At 37.2% G+C, this 22,652-nt stretch overlaps 1 protein-coding gene across 1 annotated transcript in view; it reads right to left on the bottom strand.

The window, feature by feature from the left end:
• Window positions 1-22,652, bottom strand: part of LOC131033196 (photosystem II stability/assembly factor HCF136, chloroplastic) — a 173,821-nt gene that overhangs the window by 14,146 nt on the left and 137,023 nt on the right. The window lies entirely within an intron of this gene.

The following is a 22,652-nucleotide window of genomic DNA, read 5'->3' as shown; positions in this document are numbered from 1 at the left end:
CTCATACATACAGTGACAAAGTAGTTATTGCTCATCAAGCATAATTGTACAAGGCATCCACCACACCTGGGGTGAATAAGAATTGGGGATTGGATGCAGGCAAAAGTCCTGCCAATGGCTGAGATGCTCAGTATATACTAATTTTTTTAACTAAAAAGAAAGGGTTTGTTCTCTTCATCAAGAAAAAAAAATTATAAGGTTTGATTTTCCTTCTTGCCACATGTATATGGTTTACCTTGATAGAGGGTGATTATATTTGGAGCCTTCTCAGTTTGTTTTACTGGCAATAACAAAGAGAGTAATATTTCTGCAATGTCTTAGATGTCAACCTTGCATTAGTGATTTGAATGTTGGAGGCCAAATTGTAAAATGATTGTAGATAAAAAATAATAGATTGGAAGGCCTTCTATTTACATGCAAAGAGAAAAAAGGATTGATGAGTTTCAATTTAAAATGAAATTGAACCTGTATGGTCCTCTGCAAAGTGAATATTTTTCTACCTTGGGGTAATAATATATTCTAGTACACCAGTTAAATGTCTTCTATTAGTTTATCTGATAAATGCAGCCTTTTTTTCAAATGCAAAAGAACTTTTCAAGCTGTTTCATTTTATGTAAGTATATTGAGTTTACAGAGTTCTTCAGAAAAGAAATGCAAATCGTTTAAAAAGCACTTTAAAGCAATATAAATTAACTCAATAAAGAAATCTTATTAATTCTTCTTTCCTGCATGATAACATGAGAATTAAATCAGAGATTTAGATGTAACCATGCATATATAGAAAAAGAAGTTCAAGTTCCGAGCTTTAGATATCATAAGAATGAAGAATAAATTTAATTATTCAACTATACATGACACAATTGTTTTACAGATTTTGAGAATACTCGGCATGCTTTCTATTCCTTTACTAGAAGTATTTTCATGTCAGATGGTTGTGATGAGGATGTCAAACCTAGAGGAATCTAAACTCCAGTTGAATCTCTTCTATTACTTTATCTGATAACTGCAGCACTTTTTTCAAATGCAATACAACTTTTCAAGCTGCTTCATTTTATGTAAATATATTGAGATTACAGAGCTCTTCAAAAAAGAAATACAAATTATTTGGAAAGCACTTCAAGGCAATATAAATTAACTCAATAAAGAATCTTGTTAATTCTTCTTTCCTGCATGATGACATGAAATTAAATCAGAGATTTAGAAGTAAACATGCATATATAGAAACAGGAGCTCAACTTAGAGTCATTTCATGTAAGATGTTGACGTTGTTTCTAAGTTCTGAGCTTCAAATATCAAAGAAACAAGAAAATTTAATTATTCTATTATTAATGACACAAATGTTTTACAGATTTTGAGGATACTAGAATGCTTTCTATTCCTTGACTAGAGGTATTTTCATGTCAGATGGTTGTAATGTGGATGTCAAACCTAGAGGAATCTATTTGAACATCGACAGGCTATGGCTTCTAAAACAAATGTTTCTAATATATAGATTTGAGGAAGCTTTCCCTGGACCTAAAACCCATAAGATCTGGATCCAGGACAATTGGAAACCCTCTGGCTCAGAGGAAATTTACCAATGTTAAAAGGTTACTTCATGTCAATCTGCATCATAACAAAGGAAAAATACCAGATCTTGCAGAAGAGGCCATGGTTCATCAAGAAAATAGATCTATTCACAAAGCACTGATCTCCAGTGTTCAATCCCACTAATAATCTTCTCAATGCAGTCCCTGTATGGGTAAGACTTCCTCTTCTTCCAAGTGAATAATAGCAAGTGTGTGCTCTTAGAAGAATACATAGTGCCATAGGAGAATACAGCAGAAATCATCATGAACCAAAGGGTACTGAATTACACCAGAATATGTGTCAATATGTAATGTTCCTTTTGGGGATATTACTATATTTTGCCCTAAAATCACAATTCCAATTAGAATAAGAAATGTAATACAATGAATATCATAAATCTACCAATGGAAATGTCTTTAGCAAGATGAATCCTGGTTTAGGTCCTACAATCATGTTAGTCAACATTTGAAATGTAATTCATAAGACCAATCATTTCCATAAGGGTTAGGGATTAAATATCATATAAATTTATATATAATCAACTGCATTAATAATCATTCAAGGCATAAGTCCTTTAGTAACCATATTAGGTATTACCTACAAACTTCACAAACCGCAATCTCAAGGATAGTTATCCTTGTCTTACGAGAGCATGGGTCGCAAATGGTCCACTCCATCCCTCAGTCCAACTTGGAGGCACTCCATCCTCCTCGATCAAGCCCAAGAGTGCTAATTGCCCTCCCATCCCACAAGCGCTCCATCTCGGGGTGGTGTGCATGATAAGAGCATGAGACTTCCTCCTCCACCAAGCCCAAGAGCACACATAAGCCTCCCGGCCGGCGAGCACTCCATCTCGAGGTGGCATACTTGACGAAAGGTAGGTTAGGTCTTCACCTCTCGTGAACTCGCAAGGTTGATTGACCTTCCTATTTTGCAACCATTCATACCTAATTCCAAATAGATTAACTATAGGAATTTATATAACAATATGTTCAATTAGAAATATCAGTATTACTAATTAAATTAGAGAATAATGCATTTGTCGCATCCTAAATTGTACTCCCTTACAATTTTGTCCTCATTTGGGCCCTCACCTTGGCGTTCGTGTCCCGAGGCTTGATCGGGGCCCTGATTCTACTCACACCATACAAATAACTCAAAACCTCCATCATGCACACCTTTCTCCCCAATCTCCTAAGCCCCTAATTGGTCAAGACCAAGGCGCTAGCGCTCTAGTCCTCCCAATCAGGACCCATTTTGGGGCTTCACAACGGCCATTCAATTTGAGTGGGAATTTTGATCCTGTCGGCTTAGGTCAGAAAATTAAGTTGTTTTTCGAGAAGCAAGTATAAAAGGAACTCTATCCCTCTCATTTTGATAGACATTTAACCAATTCAAATTCATATCCACTCAAGAGAGAAAAATTGAGATCTACATTCAAGTGAGCAAGCAATCAGTCTTCTTTCAAGCATTGGAGTAGAAGTAAGGTCAAGATTCAAGCATTCGAGTTGACATTCATGTTCTATGTTTATGAAGACTACATGAAACCCTAATTCCTTGTGGAGACAAACAAAACTCAATAAAAAGGTATAACCTTAGTGTTTTAGACATTTTCAGCATTTCCCTTAAAAGGAAATCATTTCCATTACAACAATTCAATCACATTTGATTTCTATTTCATGGTTAATTCTAAAATCGGGGTTTGACCTAAAGCAAACCCCTATTCCCAACTATTTTCCCTTCTCTACTGTGCGCAGGAATAGGTACAGAGCTTCAATTTTCAGGATCGGCTTTATTCACAAAGACGAATGGGTTCCCCTTTGGACAGTGAAAAGTTCGGAGGACCAAAGCAACAAGCATTCTGGTCCCGGAAAATTAGTAAGACCTTCTGGGAACAAATCCGAGCATTCGCATATTACTCAGATCCAGGTTTGTGGTTCGATTCGACGATTGTAATTCACTGTTTATGCGTTTTTACTTCAATTTCAACACATTTACCCTAATTTCAACATTTTCACAATTCAACTTAAAAGAGGGTATCAATCCTTAATCTAGTGAATCCAATAGAAATTCTCAGCCCTATCCTTGTTGATTTGAGGCTAGATCTACTGGGTTCACCGCTCTTTAATGTGGTGGTCTCTAAGAAAAATATTAGTGGTTTTACTTCATCATTGGGTGAAACCCTAATAATTTTTCACCACTATATTTTGGTGAACCCGACATCTTGCACTTTAATCTTCTGATTTATATTCTCAGATCTGAGTGTTTATGCATTTCAAATTCAAATTTACATTTACAAGTTTAATTTTCAATTGAATTTCAAAAATTTAGAGGTTAAGTTCACAAAAACCATAATTTTAAATTCTAAAATTGAACTTGCAGGTTGTCTAATTTGGATTAATCATTTCAGATCTAATTATTCATGGAATTTAAAATTCAAATTTTCCCTCCTAGATCTAATTTTCAATTGAATTACATAAATTTAGTGGTTAAATGTTATGAAACCCTAATTTATAATTCTAAAATTTACTTGCGGATTGCATAATTTTTCAAATTTATTTTCAGATCTGATCTTTATGATATGCTATGCTATGATCTAGATGTATTTATCTTTCAAATTCACAAATCAAATTGCTTAATTAATTGGTTAATCAATCATTTTTTAAAAATTTTGCATTGTTCAAACATAAATTTCAAACTTCAAATTTAAATTTCCCTCCTTGTGCATGAGTTTTACGTCCTACCTACAATATTCCCGTGAGAAGTTGTAGAATTAAGGCTTCCCAAGGTTTAATTACTAAGGATATGGAGTCTAGTTTGGATAACTTATTTCATGAGAATGTTGGCGGTTCCTCTAATCCAACAAATGAGGTCATTTATCCTCATTCTTTTCATAATTCTCATGATGTGAATGAATCACTAACTAGGGTTTCCATTGATCAGTTGGAAAAGATTGACAATGAATTTGAAAATCTTCAACAATGGATGAGTCAATAATACCCGGAAAGTGAGGCAATCCCATTGATTGAAGGATTAAAAAGAATGGTTAGAAATGATAAAATTGGTGTTGATTTGTTGCATGGCCTTGCTCATATTGTTGACACTAATATCATGCCTATGAAAAGTTGTGTTGAATTCCTTGGTTACACCCAAGCTCCTAGTCAAGTTAACCATTCTATTCCTATGCCTACATCCTTGCTTCCATCATGACTACTTCCACACAAAATGTTAATCCTACACATGTTAGTCAAGGGGACGACTTTGTTAATCAATATTCTTTTATACCTCCTTCCGTGAGTCTACCATTTGTGACCCAATCATCTCCCATACTTACATATCATAGTGTTCCACCTCCTTACTCTCAACCTCAACCTACATACAACAATGTTACTCCTCCATCCCAATCCAATATGTCCAATTTCAATCCATCCACCAAAGCAACCATCAACAACCTAGCCCAAACGGTTTCATCCCTACAACAACAACTAGCTTCCATTACCCAATCCAAGTTTAATGTGCTCACATTTGATGTAGCGAGCTCATTATCCAATGACATTGTTCATCCTGTCCCTCCTAAACATGTGGAAATCCCTCAATTAGAGTTTTATAACGGAAAAGGTTATCCCTTGACTCATGTCAAAACATTTCAAACTTTTTATAGTGATTTTGCTCATGATCAAAGACTTTTGGCTAAATTGTTTACTCAAACTTTTAGGGACAAAGTTTTGCAATGGTATTGTTCTTTGTCTCCTTATTCTATCACATCATTTCAACAATTAGCTAATGCGTTCATTCAACAATTCCACAATAATTTTGGTTCTAAAATTACTTTGACTGATTTGATTCATTGTAAACAAGGTGTTAAAGAAAAAGTGATTGATTTTATTGGTAGATATAAACATTTGTATTCTAAAATTGCTTATCCTATGCCTAATCAAGATGTTCAAAGAATTTTTATTTCTAATTTGCAAAAAGACATTAAGGATAAGCTTATCTTTCCCGAGTTTACTTCCTTTACGCAATTGTATGCACTGCTCCATAATTATCAGCTTCAAGTAAGTCAATTTGAATCATCTCCTTCAATGGCCCCGATTGATAAGAATGAGAGTGCTCAACAATCTTTTGTGAAGTTTAAACCGAACAAGGGATTCATCAAGTTCAATGACAACATCAATACCCAAGTAGCAGCCGCGACATCAGGTGTGGCTCCTTTATCCAAATACTTTAGAAAAGAATATACTCCTCTTTCAAAGTCTTTGCATAGCATTATGACGCAATTGTTAAACAAAAATGTATTGAAACTTCCTCCCATCAAACCAATTGATACTTCCACACCTTTGCCACCTTATCATGATCCCAAAGCCTTTTGCCAATATCATCGTCAACACGGCCATGACACTGAAAAGTGATATTCCTTAAGGAGTAGAATTCAAGACTTTATTGATAACAATACCATACCTGTAGCTGGTGTGAATGACAAAGGAAACAAATCCGTAGCTCCTCCTAATCAAAACCTCCAAATCTTTACTAATCCTTTGCCTATCCATTCTACTAACATGGTTGAGTCTGAGCATCTTGATTTTTCTCCCAATGACCTTGGCCTTGAGTCTAACAATGTGGTGAATCTTGATGATAAACCTAGACCTCCTAAGGACCTATGTATTACCTTTGATCCTAGCAAAACTATTGATGCACCTAATGGCCCACTATATATCACTGTGAAGATCAAAGACGAACTCTCACAAGGGGTGCCCACTGATCACTGAAGAATATCTTTATACTTCACAATTGCATCAAGTAACATATGATAAATCTGATGTAGTGGTTAAGGTGTATGATGGTTTCTCTTGCCCTACAATTCGTTCTATTACTCTTCTCGTTGAAGTTGGTACTAACTACTTAGATGTCACTTTTGCTATCATTCTTAAATTGGATCAATTTCGTGTGAAGTTGGGACATCCTTGGCTCTCTTCCATGAAAGCGATCCCTTCTATTGTTCATAAATGTTTAAAATTTTCTCATAATGACAAAATCATAACAATTAATCATAGCATGTATCAACCCACAGTGAGGTGTGTGATAGTTCTGATACTTAATGTTAAGTACAGATGCCAAGCTAAAAGGATGAGAGAGGGGGGGTGAATCATACTAACTTAATCTTCCATAAAAACAACAGATTCAACCTCGGTAACATATACTTCGCAATATAACCAAAACTGCTTAAACATGCAAACTCATAAGCATATAAACATCATAACACTCATAACACCAGATTTAACGTGGAAACCCAATTAGGGAAAAACCACTATGGGATTTCGGACCCACTAAAGAATATACTCTTCTAGAGTATGCTCGGTTAAAAGCAAATCCTGTTAAAGATTACAAACACATTGCTAGATGTGACCCGGTTAAGGGATTTCCCTCAGATCTGTTAGGATCTTCACCTTGTTAGAAGTGACCTTGTTAAAGGATTTCAAACACTCAATCAGAATGTCACCTTGCTAGAGGGTTTTACAAATAAGACTATTAAGTCCACTCGGTTAAGAGATTTTCTGTCACTTTACAAAATAACAGTAATAAAAATCTATCTGCAAATTCACATCTAAAATGCTAAAGCAGATTCTAATTTGCTCAATACAATTTAGTCATAGGACTTATCTTGTCCATCTGCTGGGCTCTATACTCTGTTATTCAAAACAGGTCTTCAAGCTTCAGTGCTCGATAATCACTATGTAGCATCCCTGTGCATACACTTGCCCGCATTTATTGTTTATCAACAATTCCTTATTTATAAACAATTTGCCAACCGCTTAATCTCCTTGATCACATATCCCATGATAAATCATAGCCATCAGATCTTCAAACTTGACCAGGTTCAATGTATCCTTCGATCTGAAAACGATTTACCCCGCCTTGGAACTTGCATACATTTCTTGTGGTTCAATCTGAACTGTAGATCTTCCTGCCAATTTTCCTTTGCCATAGATTCTTTAACAACCTTTATACACGTTGTAACAATCATTTAATCATAACCAGCTCATCAGCTTCCTTCTTTAAATAATGCTTTTATTCATTCAATGCATTCTGTTATTACTCAGTTGCAACTCGGTAAATACTAGACTTCACTCGGTAGGCATTCCGCCTTCATTAACCGATAGCGATAACCAATAGCGATAACCTTAGGGTTTACCGACTAGGTTCTTTGCTCGGTAACATAGTATAATATTAACCTTGCAATCAACAACATATGTAGGATATCAAAACAATCTAAACATCATGATCTCATCATTGTCTAACTTGGTAATAGTTGCCCATTGAATAACTTATTCCTCCCCTTATTCATCACATTCTTTCTGTGTCTTTTGCCGACATCTTTATACTCACCAAATCATACTTCTTAAGATATGGCAACATCATACTGAATTAGAAAATCAATTTCTTGACATCAATGACAAAATAATAATATTAAGACAGTAAACATCCTTAATCAGTTATATCCATAATCATCAACAACCTTCTCAATATCCTTATTGAAATGCCAACAATCTCTTATTGTAATTGGAATGCCAACAATCTCCCTTTGTCTGTTATAATGCCAACAGTGTGGAGATGTCAATTGTGATTACTTTTGGCCTAAACAATTTGAGCCTCTTAAACCTCGAAGTGATGCTCTTTTTCAATCTTATCAAAAGTGGAAGAATGAGATGATCTTATATTTGAGTAAGCCTAGAGGTCATACACCTATTCCTCCTCATGATGGACCCAGTCTCCTTCCTACACCTTCTATTCCTCCTTTATATGCTACAGTCCCACCTCCTACATCTTACAAAGGAAAGCATCCTGCATCTCCTATCTTTCAACCTAGTAAACCTTCTCCCATTCCTCCTCCTTTGAAGGAAGAGAAGAAACCTATGTCCATAGATCCTAAACCTTCACAACCCTCGACTAAAACTAAAAGAAATCGTTGTGCAAGTGAACGTCGACAGAGACATCGTGCTAAGGCTCGTGAACTTGCTTCTCAACCTATTTCCTCCCCGAAGACACGAAATGTTGACATGATCCCATTTGTCCAACCTTCGCCTAACCCTAGAGAGGAAATTCAACCTAAATCTCCAAGATTAAAAATGCTTAAGAAAGATGATGGTTCATGTTCTATTTGTGTTAAAGATCCTATTTTTATTAATCTTGATGAAGAAATGGATGAAAATGATGTTCATGCTAACAATGTTGATGCTAATGATTCCAACGATGAATATGAGCTTGTTGGTGTTGACAATGATTTGTCTAATCAATTTTCAAAAGCATTAATCCTAGCTCCTAGTAATAGACAAGGTGACTCATCATTAGAGCATGGTCCTTGTTTGGAACTTGCAGTAGCTCCATCTATCGTGCTCAAAGTTGCTCCTCTTGCATCTTGTCCACCTTCCCTAAATAATGTTCAACAAGATTGGGAGGTGGATGATTTGCTTGATTAGCTTCATTCATGCCGTAGATTCTCTCTCTCTTTCCTCTCTTGCTTGTTTGTGACATTCCTCTATTTGTTTCTCAATTCTTCAATTTTTTGTGCCTAGTGTTGTCTGCTCGAGGATGGTGCAAATTATTGAGATCTCTTTTGGTCGCTTCCATGTTGACTCAAAAGACACATGTGCCCTTCTTCCATTGTGGTTCTACTTCCTTTCAAGGACGAGGTCAATTCAATGCAAATATATTTCATGATATACATTATTTATCATAAGAGCATATTGACCCCAGAGATAGTAGAACCCTTATGAGTTTTGTGACCATATCCTTTGATTTGTCCTTTCTTGGGGGCATATCATTGTGGTGACATTTTTGTCTTTTGGATGCATAATACCTTAAAGTAGTTGCTCCCAATAAGGCGTATGCACTTGCTTTAACATAGGGGAACACACTCTGGTCAATGTTTCACTTTATGCACACACTATCACATATCTCGATACTCAAGTTACTTTGCAAACTAAGCCTTTTGCTTTGTAATTTTGGTATTTTTCTTTTTCATGATTCATAGTAAGCAAACCTTATTAGGCTAGTAGTCATGACTCTCTCTCTCTCTTTCTCTTATGATGTCCCTTTTATCTTGATGTTGAAGTAGTAAGATACTAAAGTCCATTGGGATCTTGGTGTGTCTTGCCTCTTTAGTGTCTTGATGAAAGTTTTCAATGCAAACCTTTGTACTTTACTGAGAGTATACTTAGTCTCATACTCCTGCTAAAGTGGGGCCTAAATGTAGCATCCTAAATTGTACTCTCTTACAATTTTGTGCTCATTTGGGCCCTCACCTTGGTGTTCATGTCTTGAGGCCTAATTAGAGCCCTAATTCTGCTCACACCTTGCAAATAACTCAAAACCTTCATCATGCACACCTTTCTCCCCAATCTCCTGAGCCCCTGATTGGTCAAGACAGGGCGCTAGCGCTTTGGTCCTGTTGTGACCTTTCACACATCGCCCCATTGCAAACAAGGACCCCCTCTTTCCTGCTTTCTGCGTTGGTTGGTTTAGGGTTTTGGCAGCATAATGGGCAATTTTGAGTTCCCGTCCCCGAGTTTCGGAGTTTTGATCATGCCTATTTGTCGTTTAGGGTTTTGAAGTTATAGGATCAAGTGCGTAAATGTTAGATTTTAAATGATCTTAATTTTGTCTAAGTGTAATCCTTTTGAGCGTTAACGTGTTATTGAACGTCCCCGTCAGTGATTTTTAAGTGCCTAGGTGTCTTAGGACCTTTAGGAGTTATTTTCTCGCTCCTAGGAAGTTATTCAAGTTGATTTTGCACTTTATCCTGATAGGTTTCTTTTTGTTTCGCTCGAATTTTGGTGAATTTACCTAAGTCCTAATGCGTTTTATTGAAAATTCTAAGAGTCCAGATGATTTTGAGTGGTTAAACTGTTAAATTCCAAATGAAAATCCATGTTCTAAGGGTCAAAATGTCAAAATTCTTGATGGGAGGTGCTTTTCCCCCACATTTCCGATGACCCATGATTTTCCCCCACTCAAAATCCTAACTAGTGGTGAATTTCCACTAGATTCCTGATGGACCTAATTTTTCCCACACTCATTATCCAAACGGGGGCAATTTTCCACCAAGATGGTAAAGATTTAGCTAAGTGTGGGAATTCTTCCTGACAACCCACGATTTTCCACCAAGACTACGGATGACTTTAATGAGGACTAAAATGATGATTCCTTATGCCTATCGATTTTCCACCAAGACTTTTGTGACGAGTTTTTGAGGAGTTTTGTGTGGATTGTGATTCTAGACCTTAGGCGAATTTCCACAGGTGATGATTTTAATGATTTTGGGTCCAGATGACTGTCCAGACTGGGGTCGATTTTCCCCCAAGGTGATTTTTTGTGCTAAGTGGCAAGTTTGAATTGGAATTTTCACTCCAGACATAGATCGATTTTCCCCTGGAGACCAAATGTGTGCATAGTCGATGAAATTTTGATGGGATTTTCATCCCAACATGGGGCAATTTTCCCCAAATGAGCATTTAATGATTTTTCAATGGTTTTTTATTGGGATTTTTATCCCAATTAAAATCGATTTTCCCCCAATGGTCAATTTTGATCTAATTTTTGAAATATTTTAATAAATTGACCCCACATTTAATTGTTTTTACAAATGATGACGATTATTTAAAAAATAAAAAGCAATTAATAAATGATTTACAATAAACATTAAATAATTTTACCTTCTAGAAGCAAATCGATTTTCCCCAGGCAAGTATAAGTACAAGGTTTTATCCCACATTGCTTATGTGGTGAAAAATAAAGGCAAAAACATGTTTAAAAGAGGGTGTCCAGCAATATTATAATATTATAATTGTTGATGGTGATTGCTAAGTGGTGAATTGGAGACATTTTAGTGGCTGATTGTGACTTTTCGAGCTAGGTGATTTTTTGCTAAGTGTCATTTTGACACCATTTTTTTAGTTGGAGTTGCACATTGAAGTTATTTTCTGCCCAATCAGAGTTGGGTGATATTTTTAGACAGCCATTGGAGCAAGTTTAGAGAGCATTTTTCAGACTTGGGCAATTTTTTTGGCGAGTGGCGCCATTGTTGAGGGAGGGCGATTTCACTTGGGAGGTCAAATTCCTCCATTCTTGATGCATTTCCCCCATGGTGGTTGGCTGCCATTGTTATTCCTTGCTGCGTTTTGTTTTCAGACCTGCATATTTGCCATTATTTGAACTTATTCGACCTCCATTGTTGGCTGGTAACTAATTTGCAGAATTATTCTTCACCAACCAGCTTGTTCCAACCTAGGCAATTTTGTTTGGAGGTGTTTTTTGAGGAGTTTTAGGGCATTTTCAGACCTTCTAAATGCTGTTGCAGGTCTGAAACACCATTGTCATGGGGCTGTCCTCAGAAAACATTCATTTCCAGCCACCTACCTATTTAGGCGATTTCACTTGGAGTGCATTTTTGCACCATTTCTTGGCAATTTTTGGAGTTTACTATCATTCCTAGAGGTGTTGGTAAGTGTTTTCAGACTTGTCTTCAGACTGAAAATTCACTTCAAGCCCTACATACATGCTTAGATTTAATCATTTTTGCCTTGAGAAATTTATTTTCATCATAGATTTTGCATAACACGTGATTGCAACATGATTTTAATGACTGATTTATAGAGTTGCAGCGTGTCTTCAGACTTGCTGGCAGCCATTGTTGACCTCGGGAAGGTGTCCTCAAACAACTTAGGAGTGAAAACACTACTTTTCACACCTTTCCTAGTTCAATTCCCGATCCAGTATACTCCTTTGCACTCTAATTTTGATAAAATTTCTAAATATAAGGAGGTGTCTTCAGACTTTGCTAAGTCTGAAAATTGATGATTTTAGTGAATTTCATGGGGGTTTCATACCCTAATCTTGTCATATTTTCGTTCTATTTTCAGAATTCATTTAAAATGTGGATAAACTCCTGATTTCCATCCATAAACTTGTCTAAATCATTTAGAAAACAGAACTTATTCAATTCTGACAATAGTTATCAGGATAAATTTTCCTAAGTGTCTAACTTCCAGCTTCGTACAAGTGCAATGTCGAAGTCTGGAGTTAGCATCCGAAAGGAACAACAGAGGATTGTTGAGACGGGATTCTATCCGGAATCCAAGATATCATCCAGATGGAAGGAGATTACAGACACAAACATGCATTTCCTGAATATGGACCGGATGCGGCAATGGATGTTCGGAATTGGAAGCCAGATCCCTTCCCCAGCTTATGCAAACATTATGAAAAGTGGCATTTATCAGGCCACTGGATTTCCGCAGTCCATATAGTGCAACGAGCTAATCCTGGAATGCGCACGATGTTATTATCCTCACTCCCAAATGATCAAGACTCCTAAGGGTGCCATCATTGCCTACCTTGCTCAAGATGCGATTGTTGATGTTTTTGGAATTCCACGTGGAATAGACATGAAGGATAGAACCAAGGATGAATATGAAGAAAGATATAAGAAGAAGATGGATGCGTGAAAGACCATAGTGAACAAGGAATGGATGATTGAATCTAGGTCTCATCATTCCAAGGCTCCCAAGACACTCATGTGCATAGATTTCAAAGATGAATATAGTGATTTAGTATTCCTGCTTAACCAAGTGATGGGGATACTGCAGGGTGCAATATATGATGGATGGATGTTCTATTTCCTCCAGGATTGTCTGAAAGGAACACTGATTAATTGGTCAAAAATCATAAGTGACAATCTGGATTTTCAGCTGAGGAATGTGGAAAGATCCAAGTCATTCGCCATGACTTCCTATTTGGTGTACCTACTTGCACAATTTGTTACCTACAAAGGATTGATATGTAGAGGTGAAGTCGGGAATGGACAAGAGCAGTTCAGAAGTTATGAACGCTATCCATAGCCGAACATGTATCGAATTGAAGATTATAAGAGAGTGAATGATGCATTCACTATGTACATAACGCGGATGTTGCAAGGCAGAATCCACAGGATGTTGTCCAAGGAGGCAATAGAGCTGATAGAGAAATATGGATCGTGGTACATACAGTTTCCCACTTTCACATACCTAAGGATTCTTCGATTTCAATGCAAACCTTACAAGCTTCCTAGGTATCCTACAGACATAATGATATTACTTGCGGTGGTGAGACAACTTATGGAGTTTGATTCTATCCAGAAGAACAAACATAGAATGGGGATGACATTTCCTATTTCGAAAGGGAAGACATTGGAGGTTTGCCAATCCGCCGCAACAGCTAGCACAGCAATTGAAGAACTTGCATTCTATCGATTTGCGACATACAAGAGAAGAGAAAGATTTTATCCGAACAAGAAAGTTGGAAGGATCGGGGGAGATAAGTGTTAATTTTAGCAAACAAATTGACAGTTAGAAACAAAAAACACAAAATGCACACATAACACAGTGATACCTTGGGAAAACCTCCCTCTTGGAGATGAAAAACCTAGCAACAATATCTTAGATCCAATATATTTCAAGGGCAAAAACAGATTACAAATTAGCCTAGCTAGGGCACAAAGTACATACTTATCTGCAACTCAGATCTGATCTGAACTTGGACGAATTTCTAGAATATAATTTGCTAATCCCTGATGATATTCACTGACTGAGAAAAGCAAATTTGGTAGTCTTGACAGGCTTGCAATGTGATTTGCCTGAGATAAGTTCGCTCACTGCATAGGGGATACGCTTCACCAATAGGATCAGATTCGTTGCTAAGGATAACTTGTCTTGTGCAGATCACAGTTGATAATTTGCATATGGCAGATATATGATCGCGTGATGAGATGATGTGTTGTGACTTCAAGTCACCTTGAATTTATATGCCTCATACACTTAACTGTCTTGGTCGGCCTAAAACATATTTGGCGCCAAGATACAAATTTAATTTACAAGTTACATTAAATAGGTCATGCCCTATTTGCAATTTACAATTACATGAATAGTACACCCAGATAGGGCCTGCCCCATATTGGATATAAGCCACTGAGATATCTAAATCACAAGGCCGACGAGCCACTTGACATTTGTGTAGTAGGTCGGCCCCCAGAAGGGATCCGACCTAGCTACAAAAAACAACAATAAGTTCATCCACAAGGTAGACATAGAAGATTATTGGGCCAACTTGATGGACGAGCAAGCAGTGAAAAGAAGAATGTGGTCAAGAATATCTGTGGATTTCATGAGCAAGTGTGGATTTTTCCTCGTTCCTGATCAGATATTAGATGATAAGAATCATACGCATCCACAAAATGAAAATGAAATGAAGAAGGCGATTCTATTGCCTAATTGGTCAAAACAAGAAGTGACAGATTTGAATGTATTGATGAGAGAGGTCTTGAGTTTCTCCCAAGGGTGGGTAGACTGTCAGATGGACAAGTTAGTTGACATGGGTGTTATCTTCACTTATGAAAAGATGAAACTGGAGGATTTTGCTTCCGAAAATGATCAAAGAACTATCAACGACATAAGGATTCATGTGGATGAGGAGAGTCAAGCTCCCAAGCGAAGATAGAACACACTAGGAGAAGTCAAGGCTAGAGGGAAGAAGATTGAGGAGGTTAAGAAGAAGCAAGAGATTATCATTCCTTCACCTATCATTCCTTCACCTTCCCTCGACGTCTCATCACTCAAGGAAGTTGATGTGCCAGAACAGAACAAAGAGTTTGAGCATGTTCCAACACAGTGATACTACCAGAGAATGTTCAGGATTTACATGCTACAACTAAATCTGCTCCACCTAATGAGGATGATGATCAGTTGAGATATCCTACTGTCCTCTTGGAGGTTAGTTTGGGGAAGAATATATATGATTTGACTAGGGATAATCCTGATGATGATGACGATGTTATCTCAGCATTGAGAGAGCTTGATCGAGAGATGTGTCTCGATGATGGTATGGAGATGGTCGCTATTCCTGATTGGCTGATGAAGAGTATGGAGAAAAGTAAGAAGATGGTGGCAGCCAATTGATGACATTGATGACTACTTAGCTAGGAGCAACAAGGAAAAAGAACCTAAGAAAGCTGAGATTTTGTCACATATAGCTAGATATGAGACAGAAATGCGGATTGCACAGGTAGCTATTCCTGTCGGAGATGTGACGACAGACATTGCTAATCCCATGGATTTCCAGATTACTTCAGTTGCCCTTGGTCGTACTACAAAAGAACAAGAATTTCAAGAGGTTGGTGATACCCTCAAGGCAATCAGTGCGAGATTGGACCGGGAGATTGAAAAGAAAGAGAAGTATGAAAAAGAGAATATCAGACTTAGAGAGTACATTGAAAGGATAAGGCGTGAGAATCCCACCCTTATTTCCCCTATTGCAATTGATCGTGGACAACATACACATTATGAGGCAGCGAGAGATACACTCTCGGAAGTGGAGAAAATGGATTGAAGATACGAAGAGACAGGCGGATGATTTCCTTATTCGCTTTGTCCACGCTTTTGACAAAACAACCTCATATTCAGGATACAGTATTTGGAGGGAGTTTGGGAAGAATTCCAACCTATTCAGGAGAAGACTATTCCACGCCTCAAAGCTTTGAAGAGAATTCCTATGTCCACATTGATCAGGGAGAATATTGTGCACAATGGAGATAGATACGGTTTCCATGGTTGGTATTGTTCATTGGCCATGAAGAAATTGACTTATGAGAGCACACAAAAGAATTGTGCAGAGATGGAAGGATCAATTCATGATATTCAGTCGAAGATCCTTACCTCGATTGAGGAAATATTGGGAGTTGATGTCAGTGAGGCTAGTGGTTTACACTTAGCAGAATTAAGAGACAAGATGAAGTTCATGTACTTCAATCAGTTGGACTCTTTGAAGAAGAGTCAGATAGATGACTTGGTCTCTTTGTTCATTCATGTCCACAATTCGCAGAAGCTCATGCCAAATTGGGAGAACACCTCGAATGCTTGCTCGGATGCGTTGGACGTGATTGATTTACAGCAGGATACCTTACCCAAAATTTCCATGGAGTTAGATTCTGTATTAGCTAGATTCTTGGATTATGCTGTGCGAGAAAGAGGTGTAGGACAGAATCTTCTAGAAGATTCCCTATTTGATGATGTTGTCCTCATTTTTGTTTTCAAAAATGAAGGACCATTACATAAAAATTGTCAAAAAATGAAAATTTTACTCTACGGCACGCTTCTCGAGGCAGAATTTTGCTTCGCCCTTGGACTGGCTTAATCCTCAGTCCATCCTCGAACCACGTTTCAATTTTCATCGCATTCTGGGTTCGTTTTCTATGTCTTTCCTTCAATTTCAGGTTTTTTTTCCCTGACTGCAGGTGGGAAATTTTCCTTGAATTGCAAGTTTTAATGATTTTCTTTGTTTTAGTCTTTGTAGGGAAACTTTTGGCTAATTACAAGTGCACTTTATTGAAAAAAGAACTTGTAATTTACTTTTTATTTCCCCCTTGATGCTTTTTGGCTTTTTTAGTCATAATAGGGATTTTTGGGATAAGTTACAAGTTAATTTTAAATTACATATTTAAAGGTCACTTGTAATTCTTTTGTAAAATCCCTATTTTAGTGTCTTTTGCTTGTAATAGGGATTTTATTCTCCTATTGCATGTGTTGAATTATTAAAGCATGTTGTAGGGATTTTATTTTCCCTTTACAAGTTATTTATAACTTGCATATCTCTTTCCAAAACCCGATTTAGCTTAGAAATGGAATAAAGTGACATTTTAAACTTGTTATTGTGTCCAAAAAACCCGATTTTCTCCATAAATTGTAAATAGAGGAATTTTATAACTTGCATATCTCTCTCCAAAACCCGATTTTGCCTTGTTGAGAGAAAAGTAACATTTTAAACTTGGAATATGGGAATTAAAACCCGATTTTCACTATTACATGTAAAATGAAACTTGCATTTCTTTTCCAAAAACCCTACCAGCTAAGGAAGGCAATTTTGTTGGAGATTTGAAGCAATTTTTATGGAGATTTTTTGGGAAATAGAAGGCATTTTGGATTCCTCCCTATTTTGATGCATTTGCAAACACATTTCATGTCATTTGGGGTTTATGATTGCTGGTTTTTTTGATCTAAAACAGCAAACACGTGTTTGCCAAATCCCACGTTTTGGTGGATCCAAACTCCACGAATCTTCCATCAACTAAATCGTTTTGTCTTCCTTCACCTAGGCATTGAAGTTGGAGGAAGATTTGACAGGTTCTTGTGCCAATAAATTTGCATTTGCTGCCAAGTTTTGCTGCCCATGGCATTATGGTAAAAACGTGGCTAGAGATTTGGAATGCAGTTAGTCTCTATTTAAGAGTTTTCTTCCCTTCTTTCAAAGATTGATCATCTTTTGAAGAGGCATTTCAGATTGAAACAAGGTATGATTTCTTTTCTTTTCTTGTTTCATTTTCTTGTTTTCTTGTCTTCTTGTTTTTTCCTTTCTAGTTGTAAATTTGTGTATATGTTTATTTTGCCCCAAAAATCGGTTTTGTGAGAGAGATTTTCCCCTTTGCAAGGCAATTTGTGAATTGCATTGTTCTTCCCCATTTTCCCTCTTTACTTATATTCGGGATTTTAAATCCCGATTACAAGTTGGATGAAAATAATTGATCTTCCCTTATGGTTATAAGAATTTAACCATCTTCTAGTGAAATTCCAAGTTGCAAAGATGAAAAATACACATCCTTCCAAATTCAGGTTTTTAGAACCGGATTTGCATGTCCAAAGTTCTTCCCATTTTCTTGAAAATGACATTTCCAAAACCTTCCTATTTTTATCCATCCATATTGCTCATATCCGTACTTTCCGTTCACGTCATTTCCCACAAGTCTAATCTCATTTTTCACTCATTTCTCCATTTTCCGTTTTACAAGTATACTTGCATTCAGGTTTTAAAAATCCGATTGCATGTTCATTCTTCCCAACTTGTATACTTGTAAAACTCTCCCCAAGATCCGAAATTGGTCAAAGTCAAATTTCCACCATTCCCATTTATTTCCCATCTTTCTCTCACAAATTCGTGAAGTACAAGGGTTGGAGTTCTTCCCATTTGAAGAAGGAAAAATGTTAGTTGCAGCTGATTATGATGTTGCCTTAACACTTTTAAGTCTTCATCGCAGTATACAAGGTTATCCTTCAATGTCAAATTTACCATCCTCTCCTATTCCGAAGAAGATGAAATATAAATATCACAAGTACCAGAATGAAGTTTCACCTTCGCAAGTTTCCTCTCCTTTGGATCACATAAAAGACACAGAGATAGGGCATGTGGACATGTCAGAATTCGTCAAGAGAGTGGAGGATCCGCAGGATAGTAATATGCAGCGGCTGTTGGACAGCAACATCCATCACGCATCCTCTTTTCCAGTGGCTTCTCTAGAACCTGAATTTGTTCTCGCTTGCACCCATCGCTTTGACAAGGAGACGAGAACCATTAAAAATGATGATAGTGAGGCAATAATCCGCCTTGATGCAGATACAATTGAGAAAGTCTTCAGAATACCACCAGCACCTATTTATATGGAAATTTCAAAGGATAGTGCAGCCGAGTACTATGTCAAGAGGGAAAAGGACTGCAAACATCATATTAACAGGTGGATTCATGAGCCACGAGCCGCCTTCTCAAGGTGGGCTAAGTTGAACCGTTGTGACTTTAAGTGGGAAATTGGAGACATCATAACTCTCCTCAGTAGGATGATGGGTCTTGAACACTCTAATGTTTTTGAGCCCTGGATGTATCAGTTTACCATGTTCATAAGGCAATCCCATCATATATCATGGGGAGAGATTATCAGTGATGCTTTGTGCGAGCAACTTGCAGCAGTCCCTACCACCATGACTTTCTACATGAATTCATACTTAGTGTATTTGGCAACGTCACTCAGACATTTCCCTGGTCTTTCTACCAAGGGTGACCGCTCGCTTATACCTGTGTGGGAATATTATGATCAGCTGCCTTTGAGACCCAGCAGATTACATTTCAGAAGAGTTCAAGATGCATTCTTTGGTTACTTAATGTGCCAATTTGACAAGACTCTAAAGAACATAAGGGTGCCAGATGAAGCATGGGAAAGAGTCAATGAGTATGGGTGCTTATTTCTCCAATTCCCAACTTTCACTTATGTGAGAGTCGGATGCTACAGTGGGCAACCATACATGCTCGCTAGATACCCAACTGATAAGATCATTCTTATGGAGTTGGGAAGACAGATCATGGTTGTGCACGCTCATCAATCTGTCAGACATAGGGTCGGAATGGGGATTTCTACAACAAACCCATTGAAAATTGGCCGGTATTCTCTTGTCACATCCGTCAAAGCCAAAGCTATGGAGACTAAGATGCAAGAGATTAAACTCAAAAGGTTTAAGTCCAGGGCAGATTTTGATTACCGGGGTATGAAGGAAAAGATCAAAAAGTCCTTCGTGCACGTGCATCATATTGAGGATATCTGGGTAGATCTTCGTACAGAAATGGAGGTTCTCAAGATGGACTACTGCAGGCTTACTGTTGAGTAGGTTATTGATCTAAACCTGGTGGACATTCCGCAAGGAATGATTGATGATGGTCATGTGCTCGATCCTAAATACGTCTCACGAAGGGTTGAGGAAGTCCCAGTTCCTTTAATCCAAAGGTCGCATAAAGAATGCACGTCCATTCTTGAAAGATTTCAGCCTATCTTGGCTAACACCAACACTTGGCTCAAAGGTAATGGTGTTAGACTCATCAAGATCAAGGTTGGGAAAGAAGATGACTCTACGGGGCCTCTTGGACGTAAGTCTGAGATTCAGATTGACAACAAGGAAGGTGCATCATCTTCAGGCACCAAGATCAAATTGCGAGTTAATTGGGAGCATGCCATTATTCCTTCCAGGGTCATGTACTTGGAATTTGAAGAACTTCTGGAGAATAAAGCCCTTGTTCTCAAATCCCTCATTGAGGAAATTAATGATGCAATGAGATTGCGAGGTGAGGTATTCCAAGGTATTGTTTCCCATTGTGAGAAAGCCTCTTGCAACATAATGAGTTAGAATGGAGAGCTAATACGAGAAGAAGAAGTGCTCGCAAATCTACAGATGAGGATTCATAATGAATGGAGGAGCGAACAATTCTCAGCTGCTTCAATTCAAGTTTTGATGAAACGTCAAATCTTTTTGCACGAAATACAGTCCATCTTGGAGAAGAACGACTCTATGCTTCTTCAATGCCATGATACCATTGTGAAGACCATGGTTGTTGCCAAGAACACCCACGAACCGAATCCCGCTAAGCTACAAATGATCATCCAGAAGTTCGAAGGATTCATGTCTTCGCATGCTCTTAGTTGTATTTTTCCAGAATTGTAATCTTTTAGTTGTAGTTTTTCTTTTGACAAGTTGCATGTAAAAAAACTTTTTGTAAATTGCAAGTTAAGTCTTTACTTGCACTTTTGTAATTACATGTAAGGCAACTACAATTTGTGTTCAGTTAGGAATGTAGTTGGAAAAAGTCTTAGTTAGTTATTGAATAAGTCTTGGTGGTTGAGAGAATCTCTCAAGTTAGTTAGGATCCTCCCACCTTTTTCTCTAGACTCCTCTTCTATAAATACTTGAGGGGTCTATTGTAATCTTTATCTTTTGGAAAGCAAGCAAAAACTCTGCCAAATTTACAAAAATAAGTCTTTGAGCTTTCATGTGTGAATTCAAGAATTGAAAGAAATAGAAGGAAATTGCTCAAGCTTTGAGTCTTTGTGCTACATTTTTGAGTTTGTGTTCTATATTATCTTTCTTGCAAGTGTTTCTTAAAGAGCTTAATCGCATTTGATTTGCAGTCTTTGTGCTGCAAGTATTTGAGGTTAATATAAATTAGAATAAATATTCCTTTGAGAGGATCTGTAAATCTTTGTGCTTGCACTTATTCTTAAGAGAGTTTAGAAGCAAATTTTGTGAGAAATAGTTGTGAGTCTTTGAGCTTATACTACTTCCCATTGTTTTAAGTAGAAAAGAATAAGATATTCCAGTCTTTGAGTTGTTATAATGTGTTCTTGATAGCATTAGTATAGAAAAGGGTAGATAGGACTTCATATAATCAAGACTTTGAGCTTGATATTGCTATCTCGTCTCAAAGGAAGTGACGGAAGTCTTTGAGCTTTCAAGAAACTTCATTTCCTTTCTCTCATTTCATTTCAAAAGTTGTTACTGTTGTTTTATGTTAAATTGCTATCACTTTTCTATGAAGAGAAAAGGATATTGGCTTTCTTGAAAGAAGAAGAAAGACTGCTGTCCCATCCTATTTTATTTTTAAAGTTGTAGTTAGATAGGGGGAGCCTTCCCTTAATTAGGAGAGTTTTACTCACACACTATGGTTGAAACCACAATTTTGTATATTTCCCCAAGTGTACAAAAATTTCAACCAACAGATGACTAGGTGTCTTTCTATTGGGCCATATGTTGGTGGCTCCATTTTTTATGTAAACCCTAATTAGGGCAACTCTAGGGCTTTGTTGGCATGATCTTGGCCCTTGATTTTGATTTAATCTTGGCCATCCATTTTGTATAAGACTCTATATATACCTCATTGCCTTTCATTTGTAAGGGAGAGATTTTTGAGAATTGTTGGTGGATGCTGCAGATTTGAATATAAATCATTGTTCGACTTGATGGTGATTTTTTTTTAATGTTGTTTTGCATTCAAGGTTCTCAATTCCTCCAAGTTAGATTAGAATTTAGATTAGAATTTCCTTTCAATGTTTGTTAGATTGAATGAAGGAATTGTTGAATATATGTGTGGAATCCATTTATCTATACCACTAGCCTCTTGCTGATTGTAAGTGCGTCGTGCGTGGTCAACTGGAAATTTATGCAAGCTTAACTTCGATTATCACGCGTCCATTGTTATGCATCAACCTAGATGGTATCAATGTCTGATGGTAGTAATTTGAAAAATCTATGGAATACACCTTAGATGATTGCAGTAAGCTCGTGTCAAAATTTGTCGACTTGATGGTGAGACCTTGCCTAGCTTGATTCCACTGAGTTTGTTCATCACTTCTTGCATTCTAGGCTTAAAATGGATTTCCTAAACCCTATTCCCTTTTCTCCCCTTTTTTTAGA

This window comes from Cryptomeria japonica, chromosome 6, assembly GCF_030272615.1.
Source record: "Cryptomeria japonica chromosome 6, Sugi_1.0, whole genome shotgun sequence".
Classification (NCBI taxonomy): domain Eukaryota; kingdom Viridiplantae; phylum Streptophyta; class Pinopsida; order Cupressales; family Cupressaceae; genus Cryptomeria; species Cryptomeria japonica.
The sequence above is the reverse complement of the archived record's forward strand: the minus strand, read 5'-3'. Positions and strand labels throughout refer to the sequence as shown.